Source organism: Pyxicephalus adspersus, chromosome Z (assembly GCF_032062135.1).
Source record: "Pyxicephalus adspersus chromosome Z, UCB_Pads_2.0, whole genome shotgun sequence".
NCBI lineage: Eukaryota > Metazoa > Chordata > Amphibia > Anura > Pyxicephalidae > Pyxicephalus > Pyxicephalus adspersus.
In genome coordinates, this window is record NC_092871.1 from 64,921,046 (window position 1) to 64,939,025 (window position 17,980).

General features: G+C 42.4%; 1 protein-coding gene across 8 annotated transcripts in view; it reads right to left on the reverse strand.

Annotated features, from left to right (window-relative positions):
- The window catches only part of PRRC2B (proline rich coiled-coil 2B), a 101,768-nt gene extending 93,586 nt beyond the window's left edge, over window positions 1-8,182 (reverse strand). For all 8 annotated transcript variants that reach the window (XR_011923312.1, XR_011923313.1, XM_072430055.1 and 5 more), the window contains exon 1: window positions 8,029-8,182. The gene's annotated coding sequence lies outside the window, so the exon portion shown is untranslated. The remainder of the gene's footprint in view (window positions 1-8,028) is intronic.
- Between the last annotated feature and the right edge of the window lie 9,798 nt (window positions 8,183-17,980).

The window sequence follows — 17,980 nt, forward strand, 5'->3', positions numbered from 1 at the left end:
GTGTCTCCCACTTCCACCTATATTTTTTCCCTGCACCTCTTAATTCTAGAGAAATTGGGGTTTGAGGTAAGATGCAGACAGATATGTGTAACAGAGCAGGGAGCAAACTTTGCTAGGTAGAGATTTATGTTCTCATAATGCCATACTAATTACTTTTTAGAAGGGTTTAACCACAAGTGTCCCCAACTTGCACCTACAGTTTAGGTTTCCTATGCCCCCACGTGTACCTTAAAAATTTCAAGTCAATACAACCAACGGTTTAGGAGATATGAAGGTTTGAACACAGCGAGTTGTTAGGCTGCAGAATATGACAAGCAGCTTTTACACTCACACAGCTATCACACTACGCTGCCGATGACATCATTACACACTGCGGATAAACGTCACAGACAGTGTTTTTATATAGAATATGGAAGGTGATGAAAGGGGGTCACTGTCTGTCTTGTCCCCATCTGATATCACATGCATGATGCTATTAAAGCATCCCCACATTTTTAATATTATATTAAAGAGTGACTTTCTCTGTTATGTAATGAAAAAATGTGCTTTTTTTTTTTTGTTTTTACACTTTTTTGGAGAGGACCTCTCCCCTTCAGTTTTTACTTCCATTTCATTAAAGACCAAAGGGGAAATCCGCAGCCTCCTGGGATATTTGTGTCACATATCCCATGAGGCTCTGCATTGCTCCTTGTGTGCATGCATCTTCAGAGGCTTTCTTATAATGTAAAACGTGTTCAATCTTATGCATGCGCAGTGCAAGGCAGTGCTGGATGTACAAGTTAGCATTAGAGAGAAGGTGGAAGCTAGGCCAGCGTGGGCCCACTGAGCTAATTTTGTAAAAGAATCAAGTGAAAAAAAAAAAGTTTTCACAAAAGTTCATTTTAAATATAGACACAGGAGCACATCTGAAGTTGGGCTGAATTAACACCGGCAGTAAGGTTACATTTGTCCATTCCTCATGCCAGGAACCACTGCTGCTTAAAAAACTCTGAAAAAGCCCAGCACTTACCGCCAGAAGTCACTCAGAAGGGGTAAATGTTTTTTGCTGCTAATATGAACTAAGCCTAACTTGTTACACCACATTCATTATACTATTACACTACTACAAATGATTACACTCTTAAAACCTAGAACACTAGGAAGTTGGGTCACAATACATGGCATAGGACAGTTGTGGCAAAATACATAGAATAGAAAAATTGGATATACTAATGAGGCAGGCATTACAAAGTTGGAACAAAGTATAGGGAGAGGGTAGAATACTGAAACAATAAGAGGTTACTGGATACCCATGGCATATACAACTGGGAGCACTAAGTTTGCTGTGTTTTGCCACACCCCTTTTTTTACCACCCGGCTACAGCTTCCCACCAACCGGCTGAAAAAAATTTCTGGGGAGAACACAGCACAGTAACGTGTTATTACCAGTTGGTGCAATAATCTGCCATTTAGAATGAACACTGCACCTTCTCAGTGTACTTGGCTTGCATTGGTCTGGGTGACAATACATTACATGCCCTTTCACACTCAAAAAAAAAAAAAAACCCTGCACAGTTGGCACACTACAGGTAATGACATTGTGCACAGCTCCAGTTCTTCCAAAAGCACTACGAAGCCCAATGCAACTTGTCCCTTCTGGGAACGGTGCCACATTCCACCAAAGTCATGTGAAAAAAATGGTTACCAGCTGCTTTCTTGGATGGAAGAATTTGGGACCATGGGAGGACACAACAGCTCACCTTACATGGTTCTTAACAAGTGCTGCCATAAATGCAGACAACATGCTGCTGTTTAAATGAGCAGGAGTAGGCTAATGTGAACGGACCTTGAAGGTAAATAAGAATATGTTCTATTTCCTTCTTTGCAATGCTACAGTGATTGTGCTTTGAGGCATGAGGTAGCAGGCTTGGTCGGGCAATTGCAGTACAACAACATCAAGCCATCTCCATATTTCTTACTAAAGGTATGAAGTGTTTTGTGCATGTCCAGATTGTCATCCAAACCTAACTTTAACAGTACCTTCATTTTTTGTTTAGTACAGTTATCAGAAACTTTACGAAGTAAAGACCTATAGGTATAAAGTATATTCACCTCTTGTCAGCTTGGAAGGTGCTATGCGCAGCTCAGCATATTATAAACTATATATTATAGTTAAGACTGCAAACAGACATGGTAGTTTGTTTTAGAAGGGACATTGCATGTCCCTTCAGCAATAAATATCCTAAATGCTTGCAGTTTAATATTAAAGTGCAGGTCTGGTTTGAAAGCAAGCCCACAACTCTATACTTATTGACATCCTTAAAGATTGTCCCTTTATTTTGTGTCAGCATTTAATCAGACATCTAGCTTTCCAAGTGCATAGCCATGCATTATTGAAATGTACCACATTTATTCTTCTTGCCCTCCAGTTATGCCCATCATATATCAGCATTATTTTTTTTCAAAATCTCTTATTGCCTCCTGATGAAACCACTATAAGGCATAATTAGCTTGCAAGGGCAACTGATGCAGCTCAGTTTCTATTGACATAGCCACTTTCCCAAAACGACATGTTCCTAGAGCTCTATCCTGCACAGTGTATGCAAAGGCAGAATAGAGTCAAGGCTGCAGCACTATAATGCTGATAAAGAAACCAGCATATGCATGTTGGGTAGGAGAGGTAAGAGAGTATGGTTGGAAATCTGTAGACTAGGAGGAAGGCCCAATAATGATTACTAGGATTATAGGCATTGCGTTGTCAGCCCAAACAGAAGGCAATACTGTTTCAGGCAAATCAACCTGTATGTTTGTAAATAAAAAGCTCATACTTTCTTGTTTTATTTTAACCAGTCACATGCTTTCAGACCTACATACTCAGCACTGCAGTTAAGTCAGACAACTAAACTTTACAGCTACTTGTCAGCTGAAATGGCAAAAATGTTGGTTCAATAATTCATATTCATACAAAAAAAGTAGAATTAGGAAACCATGCCATATTGGGTCAATCATACACTTCATTCTCACCAACAGCCACAGATCTCTCCAAACCAACTAAGGCTGGGTCTACATGAACGGTTTTAAAAACGCATATAAACGTTCCTACCATATTTATATTGGTTTTTATGCATTTTTAAAAGCGTTTTAAAGCTTAACTTTAAAACGCTAAAAAACTTTTATAAACGCCTATGACGCGCTTTAACGCGAATTGCAGCGATTTTACATAAGCGTTTCTAAACGTTTTACTTTTAACGCTTTCAGGGAATGAGTACAGGGGTACATTAAACCCCTTACTAATTCCCTGAAAGGGTTAAAATATGTGTAAAAAAATGGACAAGGCTTTAATGTTTAATTATTTTATTAAATGTGTGTGTTTGTGCAACTAAACTTTTTTTTTTTTTTTTTACAGGTTATCCCAATGACAGGATGATTTCCATGGCTGCAATCATGACATGAGCACAGCTCATGGGACACCTCCTGACAGTGAGGGATCGCAGAGCACTAGGGGTTAAATAAGGACAAGTCTCTCCATTCACCTCTAGTGCTCGATGATGGCTGGGGTTTTACGTTTCTCAGCCATTCAGCACTAGACTTGATTGGGGAGCCTTGTGCCTATTCATCTCTAGTGCTCTGTGATTGGCTGAGAAATAGGAAACCCTGAAGACAGCTAAAGCATCACCAGGATTTCCCTTTCCTCAGCCAATCAGGGAGCAGAGCAATCAGCGGAGCTCTGCTATGCTGACAGCTCTGCTCCCGATTACTCCCGCAGCCCTAGAGGAGCTGTGACATGTGCTACAGATACAGAACACATGTCACAGCTCCTCTAGGGCTGGGGGAGCAATCAGGGGAGCAGAGCTGTCAGCATAGCAGAGCTCCGCTGATTGCTCTGCTCGCTGATTGGCTGAGGAAAGGGAAATCCTGATGATGCTTGAGCTGTCATTAAGGTTTCCTATTTCTCAGAGGTGCGGAAGTAAATATCCAAGATTGTAAACTCTTCGGGGCATAGTCCTCTCCTCCTCCTGTGTCACTGTCTGTATCTGTCTTTCATTTGCAACCCCTATTTAATGTACAGCGCTGTATAAAATGTTGGCGCTAAATAAATCCTGTTTAATAATAAAAAAAGTAAGAACGCTTACCCTACCCTTACATTATATCACTGGGAGCTGCCATCTTCCTTTCTTCTTTCCAGAGACAGTCTTTAGCCATCTTGCCATAGGCAAGGCAAGTCGGGTTTTTGTAGAAGAGACATTGCCTGTCCCTTTTAACATTAACCACCTGTCTGGTCCTTTAATTTTTAGTGTGGTGTTCCACCTTAAAGGTTACCATTTCCGCACTAATGACAATTGCGCCTGCGGTCAAGATACTTGCACTGTCACTCACAGGGAATAATTCAGGGCTGCAGAGAGCAGGTTTTCCATCACCCATCCAATACCACAAATTCGCATTCCAAAAGTTTAGGCTTGTCACTTACTGACTTCACCTATGTACATTTAGCACACAAGATACAGAAATAAATAAGGCTTGTTATAAAAGTGCTTTTACTGCTTGTTTATATGATATGGGCACAGCTTCCACAGTTCAGGGTAATTTAAAGGTACAGTATAAGTAAAGACCCCTGTATGGCAGTCTGAGCAGGAACCAAATCCACTTACTATGACCCAAACCTCAACGGTATGTCAACTAATTAAAATCCTTCTTCATTTGTTTCTCACACGCACTGCCACCCAGACCCTGCAGCTTACAGGAGGAAAGCAAAGCATGGTCCTGCTATCTCGTCCTCCCACGCTTCCCAAAGAACTGAATTGGTAGTGTGTGTGTGTACTTCTGTCACTGGAAACACTCATGAAAGATCATTTCCAGTGATGGCAATATGAATGACATCTGTGATTAGAATTATAGCTTGCAAGGTCTATAGTTGGCCATCTGAAACCAAAGGGGTTTCTCATCAGTCAATAGTCACACTTGCAAATGGGGCAGCTTCTCTACTCCTAATGAATTCTCTAGCCACTAGATAATCAGAATAAAACATCAGGTAGAGCCACAAGTTTCAGGTTCAGGTACTATTAAAGTATAATAAAGAATTAAAGTTCCATATAATACCTACTAAAAATCAAACCATCCTAAAACCCCTGCACAGTAACACCACACCTACTTGAAAGGCCACTTACTGTCTTTATCATAGCAGTGCAAACCCATACCAAAGTCTGAATGAAGCTACTTCCATTAGAAAGGAATTTGGTATACAATGATACAAAGGTCAAAGGAGACCACTGCCAAAACAGCAATGCAAACTAGGCACATGGGTGCCTTTTCTAGGCATTCTCAAATACCACTAGTGTTACCTAAAACTAGGTACACACATAATATAATATTCGCCTTTAGGACTGATATCGAACAAGAATCTGAAGTTTGTACAGTGGACATCATTTATGGATCTATCCACGACCGATCATAATCAAAGTGTAGGGAAGAGAACGCAGTGGGGTGCCGCTCCGTCATTCTCCCTCCTCTTCATAGAGCAGATTCAGCGCTTGCTCAGTCTTTTGTTATTGGAAAGGATTGTGAAAAATCCTTTCCAACAGCATGTACCCCAAGTCTTAAGTCAATTCACACCATTGTATTTCTAAAGTAGAAGAATGCACAAAAAAGGGTATTCACACAGCACACCGTAGTGCATTACAGGTCCATTAAAAGTGAATGGCACTGCAGCACAGAAATGTACATAATGCCAAGGTTTATCACCCCTTCCCTATCCCCACTAAATCAAATATATACAACCTTTTCAATCAGTCTCTGCTGCCCAATGTCCCAAACACAAAAAGACATGGAACACAAAAGCATTATTAGTTAATTAAGAAAAAATCTGCAGGGCTGGGTAAGGTATTTCACAAGAAGCAGAATTACCTAGAGCCCTTAAAAGCAACACAACCCTGCTTGTTTACAGCCTCCCTGATTTAAGCTGTAAAGAAAGTTTCCTTTGCTCATCTTGCACCTACAACAGACTCCAGGTATCAGCTCTAATCATTGCTGGGAGGTCACACAAGTGTTGTAGACAACCCTTTTACATAAGGTAAAAATTCTGTTTTTTTTTTTTTGTGCAACACCCTCTAATTTGGGAGCGCCAAGTCTCCTGAGATACCTGTGTCAAAGGTCTGTGTGAAAAAGTGCACCCAAGAAAAGGGAAAAAGATTTTTTTAAAATTGCTGATCTCACGCATGCGTTACAAACAAGCAGGGATTTCCCTTCACTATCTGTCCTGAATACCAATATATTGGGAAAAAAATTCTATCTACCTGCCCTAACTAATATTAGAAGTCTATCAACATAGTGGGTTCATTACAATTTCAGCTACATATCTGAAAATGAACATTTTCACAAAAATGGAAAACATCCATTCATCAAACAAATTGCCTGAACCCAGGAAGAAAACCATGTTCAGACAGCGAGAGGAAACTCTGCTCCTAATCCAACCAACCAGCTGACAACAGGGGAGGCCCACAGGCTCTTGTTTTGCTAGCACACCTGGGAAGTCAAAGGCAGTGCTCAACACAGAAATGTTTTTTGAGCAGGGTGGGAAAAAATGTAGATGGGTGGCAGATCCCTATATTATGACCCAACTCTTCAGTAACCATCCAAAAATAGCCGGGTGGTTACTGAAAAGCACCGGGTGGGGTGCACATAGCTTGTACATCAAATAATAGTGCACAACACCACAACTACCTATCCGACCTACACATTTCACAGCTGTAAAAGTGTCAACATCCACAAGAACATAACAATTTAATAGGTGCACCAAACAGACCTAACAATATAAAGGTATTGGAATGCAGCATACATTGACATATTGGCTTTTGATACCTGGACAGGTGGGAGTTAAAGGCTACAATGCAATATGTGCAAACTGTGCAGGTTAAGCACGTGTAGGGTGGCGGTATGTGGGTACAAATGGGTGCAGGGTTTTAGGATGTAACAGATTGGATAAGGTTAATATAGATGCATACAAATGAGGATATACTGTCAGGGATTAGTGGTAAAATTACTATCAAGCTGGGATGTAGTTAGCTCTGAGCTTTTCTGGGACTGTGGATTTTATGCAGAGGTAGCTGGGTCATAAAATGGGGTAGGGGAAATAAACAGGGCACAGTTGCTGCAGGACTGCTTTTTAGCTACAGCACAGAAAGTAATATACAAACTATATGTGAAAAAAGACCACATGGAAGGAGAACAAAATAAAAGACCTGTGTTATGCATGCAGCTTGTCATTTGCAGGCACTAATATTGTACAGCACTGCATATTATGTTGGTACTTTAAAAATAAAGGTTACCAGTAATAACACCCTAAAGAGAGCAGGGAGGTAGGTAGAACATTTAGGCTGTTTGGGGGGGGGGGGGGTGAGGATATAAAAGGCAGCGTAGTTAGGTGGACAGAGGAATAGGTTAGGGGTAAAGTCTGTAATGGGAAAAGGGAAAGCTTTGATGGAAGTGTAAAACTGTATAAGGATAAAAAATGATGATGATGATGATGATGGGGGGGGGGGTGTACGAGTACAGGTTATGAATGGACGACGGCAGGTTGTGTTTCATGGGAGCAAAGGGGATATAATGAATGGGGGGGAGGGGGCAGGCTGTGATGCAGAGGTAGTAAGAAGGGTTGGGCTGTGATAAAGGAGGGCAGTGGGGTAGGAGAGCGGGTCAGCCAGTCACAGAGGGTGGCAGGAAGCGGCGTCAGGCTGTGATCGGGAGAAGGGCAGCAGGTTGAGAGAGGTGTAGATAGGGAGGTCGCGATGTAGGGAAACAGAGGCCCAGGCTGCGGTACCGGGGGTGAGGGGGAGGGGAGTTGGCATACACTGCCTGAAAACCGCCGGACGTATAAGGGGAAGGCGACCTTTCCCGGCCTAGTCTTCCCGGTACCAATAAATAGAAAGTTTGAGGAGGAAGATGGCTGCTGGGCTATAGCAAACAAAGCTGCGGCCTGGGTCCGTCCTAACCCCAGCCCGCCGCCTTTTTCCGGGATACGGTGTCCCACAGAGCCGTCCCACTACAAATACCCACCTGGTCTGATGGAGAGTTCCTTACTAATAACTAGAATAAAATCCCAGGATTAGGATTAGTGGTTGGTGCTACGGATTCAAGTCAATTCTGCTCCGGCGCTTCGCCTTTCTCCTCCGTCTCCCTAGTTGTGATTTTTTTCTATGGCCCCGCCCTTCTCTCATCTGTCAATCATTGGATGGAAATAAGAGGCCTGAGTAAAGCGAACACTGACCCTGGTGCCTCCTAGTAGAATTACAACAACACATACCTCGTCATGTGCTTTGTCAGTCATCGGCCACTTCCTCTAGTTGTAGCCAATATTTTTCCTACTTGATAAACTTGGCTACTATTATAATCATCATTTTTTCCCAATATTCAAAAAATAGTCATACCATTGGACGTAATAGTCAGCCATAGTAATATGCATGTCTTGGACCTCTACACAAATGTTTTATTTAAATGCCAAATGCATTTTATTACGTTAAACATTTTCCCCAAACTTCCACATTATTTCATTTGCTATTTTGAAAAGCCAGTATAATGGAGAAAAAAAGATTACGTTTACCTAATCCTATTTGATGTAAAAGTTCTTTAGTTTGCATAAATGTTGGCATGGCAGGGGAGCAGCTTCTGCCTCAGACTTTGCACTAAAAGGTGTCGCTTATTTCTTATCTCAACTTACTATTTTGGATAAATATATTTGAGGAATAAGAATGGATGCTGAATTGAATGGCCAAAAAAAAAACAAATGCACAGAAACGCTGCAACTTCCTGCTGTGTGTCAAATAGAGGTTAATGAACTGACTTTTTTTTTTCAATGTTAACTGATTTTTTTTGCATGTGGTTTTGAGCTGTAAATCCACAAAAACAATTGCAAACACTAAAAATGCTTGGAAAAAAACTGCTAGTTTGATGTTTTTAAAGCCTTATGCTTTAAAAGCATGCAATATTTAGGCATCAAGGTCAGGGGGATAACAGACCATTAATTGTTACTGGTCTGTTTAAAGCTAATGTAATGCAGCATCCTTAATGTACGAGGGGGTGCTGAGAAGTTGCTGGCTTTGCCCAGAGAGAAAAAAGCCAGAGTTAGGAAATAACCTATTTATTCAACATATTCCCCCCTGAGACCGATGCACTTCATACAGCGTAGTTGCAGCTTTTCTAGACCATTCAAATAAAAGTCCTTTGGTTGGGCCGCAAACCAACTCTCAGCAGCATCTTTGACGCCAGAAATGTCCTCAAAACTTTTCCCCCTTCAGGTGTTTCTTCAAATTCGGGAACGGATATTAGCCGAAGGGGCCAGGTGAGTAGGGGGGATGGTGGACCAATTGGAAACCCAGGGTGTTCAATTTGGCAGTCACAACGTTGGACGTGTGCGCAGGCCCATTGTCCTGCAAAAAAAAGGATCCCTTTGGAGCCCTGTGGTAGGTAGTTCACCAACAGAATACTGTCTTTGTCCCAGAAAACGGATGACATGTCTTTTTTGGTAGATTTCTGGGTTCGGAACTTCTTCGGCCACGGGGACCCATTGTGGGGCCAATCCTTTGACTGTTCCTTGGTTTCAGGATCATCGATGTGGAGCCATGTTTCATCCTCAGTCATTAAGCTAGCCAAAAAGTCCTGTGCAGCTTCAAAATGGGCAAAAACTGTTTTGGATGCTTCAACTCGTTCCTTCTTCTGATCATTGTTTAAACATTTTGGCACCCACTTCACTGAAAGCTTGCGCATGTCTAGGATAGAGGTGATAACAAACCCAATACGCTCCTGTGAGATGTCAAGTATCTGGGATATCTTTTTTGCGGATATTCACCGGTCCTAAATAATCAGCTCATGGACAGCATTGCAGGTTGCTGGGTCAGTTGAGGTTGGGGGGGGCGCCCACTGCGGGGCTCATCTTCAACAGCGAAATGCCCAGTCTTAAAAGATATCCAGGTTTTGACAGTGCTGTAGGAAGGACACCTCTCCCCCAGTGTTTGTGACATCTCAGTGTTAATGTCCTTTGCTGACTATCCCTGAAGAAACAAAAACTTCATGATGGCCCGTAACTCCAACAAAGTGAAACTTGCTTGTGCCTTTGCCATCACAGTTTCTCACTAAAAGAAAAAACAGTTTTAAGAATCGCAAAGACCTCATATTAAAGTTACATACTAAGATATTAGGCTGTCATATGCTCCCACACTCATTTTCCTGGCAAAGCCAGGAACTTCTCAGCACCCCGTCGTACAGCATAAAACCTGCATGATTAATTCCTGCCATACAGTAAAGTGTTTTTTCCAAAATACAGATGAAACCCTCATTCGTCTCTAGGCCGGAATTCTGTCTTCTCTCCAGTGTATACACTGCAAAGGTGTCTCTTACCTAGCGATCCTGCCATGAAGGTTCTAATACAAACACTTTTTATACAGTATCAGAGCCATATTCTTGCCTCACAATTGCATTTCTGTATTTTCATCCTATCACAGAGGATTCCAATGCAGACTAGAAGTTGCCAGTTCAGAAATAATATATAGGGCGTGCATATATACAAAAAGTGAGAATATTTGCAGCATGGAGTCTTTCCCTAACTAAGACCATTGTACTCAGAGAAGGTAGGTGTCATACCATTTCAGCCTTTTTTGGTATAAAGATTCTTTTTTTCCCAACTCTGCTAGCTAACATGTTTCTGTATGGAATTGGTCTGTCTGTGCAAGGTCTCCCCTTACTACACCATGTCTTTTTGTGATAATTCACAGATGAGTACAGGCCTTCTTCTTAAACAGATTATCCTAACAGCTGGTGCAGCTTGTAAACCTGCCTCTGCACAGCTTTTAGTCTTGCGAGCCCATGAAGTATGATGTATTGATTCAGTATTGATTCAGCAGCTTCCACTGATCTCAATAAATATGAGATATGGACTTCAATTAAGCACCCAAGGATGTCAGCTGACGGCCTAGTGGAAACCTTCATTGACATAGTCAGATCTTTGGCCAGAATTGAGAAGAGAGTGAGGGTTTTTTTTTTCTTGGCAGATTTTAAATTTAATGTAATTCATAAACCATGTAAGGCAAATTGCAACAAAATATTTGTACAGTGTACCAGTTTTTGTGAAGCTCAAATTATCCCATTGTTCCACATTAGAGGCATGCACCCAAGTGGTTAAAAGTACTAGATGAGGTTATGCGCATGCGCTCCAGCTGAGAGGACCCGTTCTCCTGGGGCTGCCTGCAGCTGCCTAATCTTAACCCCAATGGGTAGGAAGACTACCACTGCCATTGTGCACCAGGGGGAGAAACACCAGTCCAAGGCAATGGACTTGTTTCTCTCCCGCAGTGAAAAGGATCCCCCTCCCTTCAGGGAAAGGTGACTCCAGGCAAGATGGCGCCGGACTGGGCCACGAGGCGGGAGAAGACAGCACCAGTGAGTACAAAGCTCTGCAGTTCATAGGGGGGATAACGATCATATGAAGAGGGCATTAGAGACAGCCAACCCCCCCCCCCAGAAGGGTCCCTAACTCCTGCTATCTCCCAGCCACCTGTACAACCTGGGCTCACTAGGGAAGACCTGGAGGCATTCATGTGCAGAATTGAGCACACAGTTAGGAGTGAGATTGCAACCCTAAAACATGATCTGGTTGAAAAGATTTTAGCAGTGGAAGCAGCTTAAAATAACCTGTCACAGGCATCTAACCAGCAGAGATCCATACTAAATAAGCATTCTATGCTCCTCCGGTGCCTTGTTTTGCAACAAGATGACTTGGAAAACCACAATAGGCGTAACAACCTGAGGAAACGTGGACCTTTCAACAAATTGCTGGACGCACCCCAGGTTAACCATATTGATATAAAGTGAATACACAGGGCCCCTGGTTGGAGGTTTACGGACCCAAGCAGAGTGAGGGATGTTATATGCATATTGTCTTTATAAAGGAAGACATCTTGAAAGCAGCGGGATCCCAAGATGAAATCTTGTTTCAGGATTCGCCCATATTGATTATGCAGGATGATTATGCAGGATCCCGTCATACGCTTGCTTTGAGAAGGGCCCTTCACCCTCTGACAGAAGTTCTAAGAGCTGAAGGTCTATGCTGCAGATGGGGGTTTCCGTTCTACCTTGCGGCACCCAAACAAGGAGTTACAGCGGTATTTCGCAGCATTGCAGATTTACCCTCTTTTTGGCCACCCTTTTCTTGCCAATTGTTTCACTCTCAAATTGGTGCTGGCCAGCCCTTGCTTCTTAGATGAGCCAGGGAAACCAGAAGTCTAGAAGAGATGGCGCTGGCGAGAGCTAAATCTGTGCCGGTGATTCTACCCCCCTCTATTTGGAAAAAGACAACTGCCTTTTTCTTAGTTTTCTGTTTTGCTATGTCAAAGAATTTTTTGGACCCATGTATTTTTCTCAATTGTTTATTTGTCATTGAAGGGGAAAGGCCTCTCCAAGGTTCACTACCATCTGGTGGTGGCCTAGTAATATGACTTTGCTTACAATTTGTTGCTTTGTATTATATATTCTATACTGTGGGAATTTCTGTCTCTTTTTAATGTGTACCGCCACCTGGTCGCGAATTGATGTTAATGTTGCTATAGAATTGCACTTCACTGTCTTGTTTTTAATTTGAAGGAGAACATTTTTTCCAAACTTTGTTGCCTCCAGGGGGTGATCTTGGTTATTTATTTGGTTTTCCATGACACTGTATGATTTATTAGTAATTTTTCAGATATCAGGAATAAAGGTACTTGCTGAGAATACTCAGATAGGGTATTTGTTTAATCCCTTTGATTATTATATATTTTGTTTGGTGGTGATTTGAACAGAAATATTGATTACATGCTATGCAGTTTTCGTGAAATTGAATGTATAATATTTGAATTTGTAGATGCAGTGAGTGTGGGGCCCCCTCTCAATGTTGGTGCCTTCGCAGCTCTCGCGGTAGGGTCCTCGTTCTACTGAGCGAGGGATATAAGGGCTGTTGGCCCCTTTTCTTTACCGGTAAAAGTATACTCTTTGATAGCAGGGATCCCGAGGGGAATCTTCTGGGACCACGTTAGTGTCATTTCTCTTAGCGAGGGAACTTTTCCCCTCAAGGTTTTTGTTTTGTTACAGGACCACTTTTTTCCTGATCAGGAAATGGTACAGACCAATCCTGAGCGTAGGGACACCCTAGTTTTCTGAATGGAATCCATTAAGATTGTTACACATTCTTATGTTAGCTTAGGGCTAGCATACAACACCTCTGTTTAGTTTTATATATGTTTAATAATTAACAAAACTTGTATTTTGAAAAATGAAAATTAACTTTGCCCCACAAAAGCCTGTCTTTCTTTCTCTCTTAAAACTGTTCTAACTCTCTCTATAATCTTTATCCTGAGAAGCAGTCTTCCATGGGGGAGGTGGAGAGACTAAGTAAAATACAAAAGTATTTAAGGCAATCCGGTATGCCTCAACTTTCACAGGAAGAATCTGAAGCCTTAGGATCCCCTATCAAGGAGGAGGAACTTTCAAGAGCATTCAGAGAGAGATTCTTTGACCTCTGGGAGCACGTTTTCTCATGAATCTCTGTTAGCCCACATTTCAATAATCCCTAAAGAAGGAAAGGATCCATCCTCTTGCGTGAGCTACAGACCTATTTTCCCAAAATAAGGGAACTGCAAGAATTTGGGTGTCTATCCAATTTTAAGGTCAATCACTCTAAATGTGCGGCTCTAGATGTCTCTCTATCTCCGAGTATCATGCATCAGCTAGCGAAGAATTTCCCATTTAGGTGGGAAGATAACTCTCTTAAGTACTTAGGAGTCTGGATCCCATCTAATTTGCAAAAGATTTTCCAACTTAATTTTGTTCCGCTCCCCAGATTGAACAGGAATCTGTTATTTGCCCATACATATACTATGCGACAGCCCACTTGGTACAGGTGGTAAATTGGTGTGCAAGTGGTGGTTCCAAACTTTGTTTGCAGGCCTGGCAGTTTTTCAGTAGTGTCCCCCTCAAGCCATTACCATGGGTTTCATCGCTGAGCAAATACTTGGATAAAGCCCACCCCACCCAAGCCTTGATGACTACCATTAAGGTTTGTGGGAAATATTCTGTTATATCTCACCCCATCCCAGTCCTCTTACATCTGTGTTAGATAACCAGGGATTCGAACCAGGATTATTGGGAGGCGGATTTGATAAACTCAGGGAAAAGGACTTGACGAGAGTTAAACATTTTATGCCTGGAGGGACTTGGTGCACAGATAGTGATCTGCAAAACCCCTCCCTAGACTATGAACTAGATTTCTGGAAGGCGGCACAAGTATCCCACTTTTTCAAAACTTTACAGGCAGATGGGTATTACTGCAGGAGGTTAACAACTTTTGAAAAGATATGCACGGGTGACCTGTGTTCCAGACATGCACTATCTGTCTTGTATTCAACGTTGAATATACTGCCAGAAGATTTTACACCTTCATACCTTCATATGGGAGCATGAGTTGGAAATCAACCTGTCGCAGGCACAGAAGGATCACATATTGCGGTTTTGCCACAAAAGCTCCATGTACAGTGGAGCTCAAGAAACGGGATATAAAATCCTTACTTGATGGTACAAGACGCCAGATAGACTACATACGATTTTCCCTTCTGTTTCTGATATGTGCTGGAGGTGTGGTACTGAGAGGGGCATGATGTTACATATTTTTTGGTCTTGCAAGAAGCTCAAAGATTTTTGGCCAGGAGTAAAGAAAATTTTTCAAGATATGTCTGTGAAGCCAATACCTAATGACCCTGGGGTTTTCCTGCTCCATCTCAAAGACTAGCCACAGAAAGTTTAAAATAATATCGGTAGTTAAACATCTGTTAAATGCAGCAAAGGCTTGCATCCCTAGTATGTGGAAACAATTGTCGGCCCCTTCTGTAGGGATGTGGCTCCGTAGAGTAAATAAAATTACATTAATGGAGGATTTGACAGCAGGTATCTACAAACGGGATGAGAACTTTTTGGAAACTTGGGCACATCTCCAGTTTATAAAGATATGTGGGGTAATTAGAGGGTGGTAGTTGACTCTGAGGCTTAAATAATCTTGGGCTCATGAAAATGCACATACTGACGAGTTTGTTCTCTTGGAAGTTTAGGGAGGTTATTGGAGCTACTGATTCTGAATTTTTTCTCCTTTTTTTTTTTTTTTTTTTTTTTTTATGAGGTCGAAGTATGAGGTCGAAGGGTCAGAGATGGGTCCTACATTGAATGTTTTGGGTCTTCCATTTTTGTATAAACATTTTGGTGTATACTTGTCTCTCTTTTTTATTCTGTTTCTATGCAATTGGTTCATGCAAAAGGTTATTGTTAAAATGTGCCGAGATCCAGAGATGTTTCTCCCTTCCCATATGGTATTTTTTTTTTTTATTAGCAACCAATAAAAACAGGCATTTACATAACTCAGTCTGGCAAATACAAAAGACAATATCAAACATAAACATGAAGGGGCAGTTTTACAGTTTTGTAAAATATTCATATCTAATGACATAGGGACATGCAGTATGCCATGTTGTGGCAAAAAAATATAAGCACACAGTAATACTCCCATTATAGAAGTAAGCAATCTTCTATCAGGTTTCATTGGTTGCTGATCTTATATTAAAGAATAGAGAGAAAGAGAGGGAAGAAAGAGTGAAGGAAAATGTGTGTGTGTGTGTGTGTGGGGGGGGGGGGGGGGGGGGGGGGGGGGTCAAAAAACAGTGGAGGCGCCATAATCTCATGGCAGTGGGCGGAGCAGCAGCAAATAATCTGCAGTGGTCTTAAAATCGTCCCAATAATACCAGGTACCTATTGGTCTGGGTGAAGACTGGTCCCCTGTACTCACAAGCTCCTCCATATATTGAATATCATTTACCCTGGTCAACCATTGCTGCACAGTAGGTGGAACAGTTTGTCTCCACAGCGGGGGGGATGCAGGCCTTGGCCGCATTTAACAGATGGCGCAGTAGCGACCTTTTATAACATTTCCTCGACATTGCTGATATATGGAGCAGAACAAGCTCCGGTTTATCCCGTATCCACACTCCTGTCAGCCTTTGTACAATATCAGCAACATCCACCCAGAATGAAGCTAGACCAGGGCAGGTGCAAAATGTGTGTAACAGCGTACCTGCGTGCTGTCCACAACGCCAACACGCTGAGCTGGTGTATGGAAAGAGTTTCGCCAGCCGATCAGGGGTCCTATACCACCTGGTAAGCACTTTGTAGTTAGTCTCTTGATATCGGTTGCTAATAGAAGCCTTGTATTCGTAGTATAACATACACTCTATTTGATCTTTGGTAAATTTAAGGTCTCTCTCCCATTTAGTGACAAATTATGGTGTTGAGGGGTCTTGGGCTGTCAGTTGCATTTTATACGTTTAGGAAAGCACTCCTCTCAAGGGATCACCATTTACACATATACTCTCTAGCGGGCCAAGGGGACAGACAAAATCCTGTGCCGACAGCAGTGACATAATAAAATGTTGAAATTGTATTTTTCTCCAGATATCGAGACTCGGAAGGGAATGGTCTACTTGGAGCTGGTCCGTATTGGACAAGAGGGATTGGTGCAGGAAATGGATAGCCCGCTAAACACCGCTCTCAATCCAGATCTTATACACTGGGTTTCTCCTGCTAGTCGGAAACTTGGGGTGACCCAGAATAGGGGACATAGGGGAGGGAAACGCAGTAATTCCTTCCATGCGGAAATACCTTGCCACCACTCTAAGCGTCTCACCTATCAGAGGGTGTCGACGTAGGGCAATCATGTCCTCAATCGGGGACCATGCCTCCAGGGTCACCCATCCCTTGAAGCTGGCGTGTCTGCACCAGTCTACCAGACGGGTCAAATGTACCACCATGTGGTACAGTATTGGGTCTGGGAAGGCCATCCCCCTTCATCCTTTGGGAGTTGAAGAAGAAATTTGTTAAGACGAGGGGTTCCAGTGTTCCAGACGAATCTCAGGAATTCAGAGCGAATTTTATGCCGCAAATGGAGAGGAATACGTATAGGTACGTTTGGAGTAAGTAGAGAAGATGTGGCATGATGTTCATTTTTAAGATATTGCATCGGCCAAACCAAGAGAAGGTCTGTTGTCGCCATCGCTGGAGATCGCTGTGTATGACGTTAAGTAGTGGTACAGAGTTCAATTCTACTACTCTTCTGAGGTAAGCAGGGATATTAGTGCCCAGATATCTGATAAAACCTTGTGCCAATTTAAACGGGAAGGAGGGTGCTAACACTTTCCGTGACTCAGGTGGTAGGTTAATGTCCAACACCTCTGATTTTTGGAGGTTAATTTTATAGTCGAGAACTGAGCATAACTACGCAACTCCTGCAGTAAGTTGGGAAGGGTCACCTGGGGAACAGTCATATAAAAGAGAAGATCGTCCGCATATGCAGCCACTTTGTGATCAATGGAGCCTACTCTAACACCCTTAATATCTGGATTCTTGCGAATATGGCATAATAAAGGTACAAGGAGCAGAATGAAGAGTAGGGGGGATAGCGGGCATCCCTGTCCTGTGCCATTTGTAATAGAAAACGGGCGGGAAAGAATTCCGTTAACTCGGACAGAAGTGGTCGGGTTTCTATATAGGGCCTGCATCCACGTAAACAGCTTGCTAGGAACGCCTATAAAATTAAGGACATGCTGCATGTATGTCCAGTTCACGCGATTGAAAGCTTTTTTGGCATCTGCCGAGAAGATCAGTGAAGGAATTTTGTGTATAGTCACATAGTGGATCAGGTTCAGCGTGCGAGTAGTGTTATCCCTTGCCTCTCTAAATGGGAGGAAACCGCTCTGATCTGAGTGGATAAGGCGGTGAAGGATGGGTGTTAGCCTTCGCGCCAAGATGCTAGAGAAAAGCTTAGTATCATAATTCAGAAGCGATATCGGGAGATAGTTTGCACACAACGTAGCATCTTTGTCAGGTTTCAGGATGACTGTGATATGGGCTTTGGAGGAGTCAGCAGGCAATGGGTGTTCCAGGGAGAGTG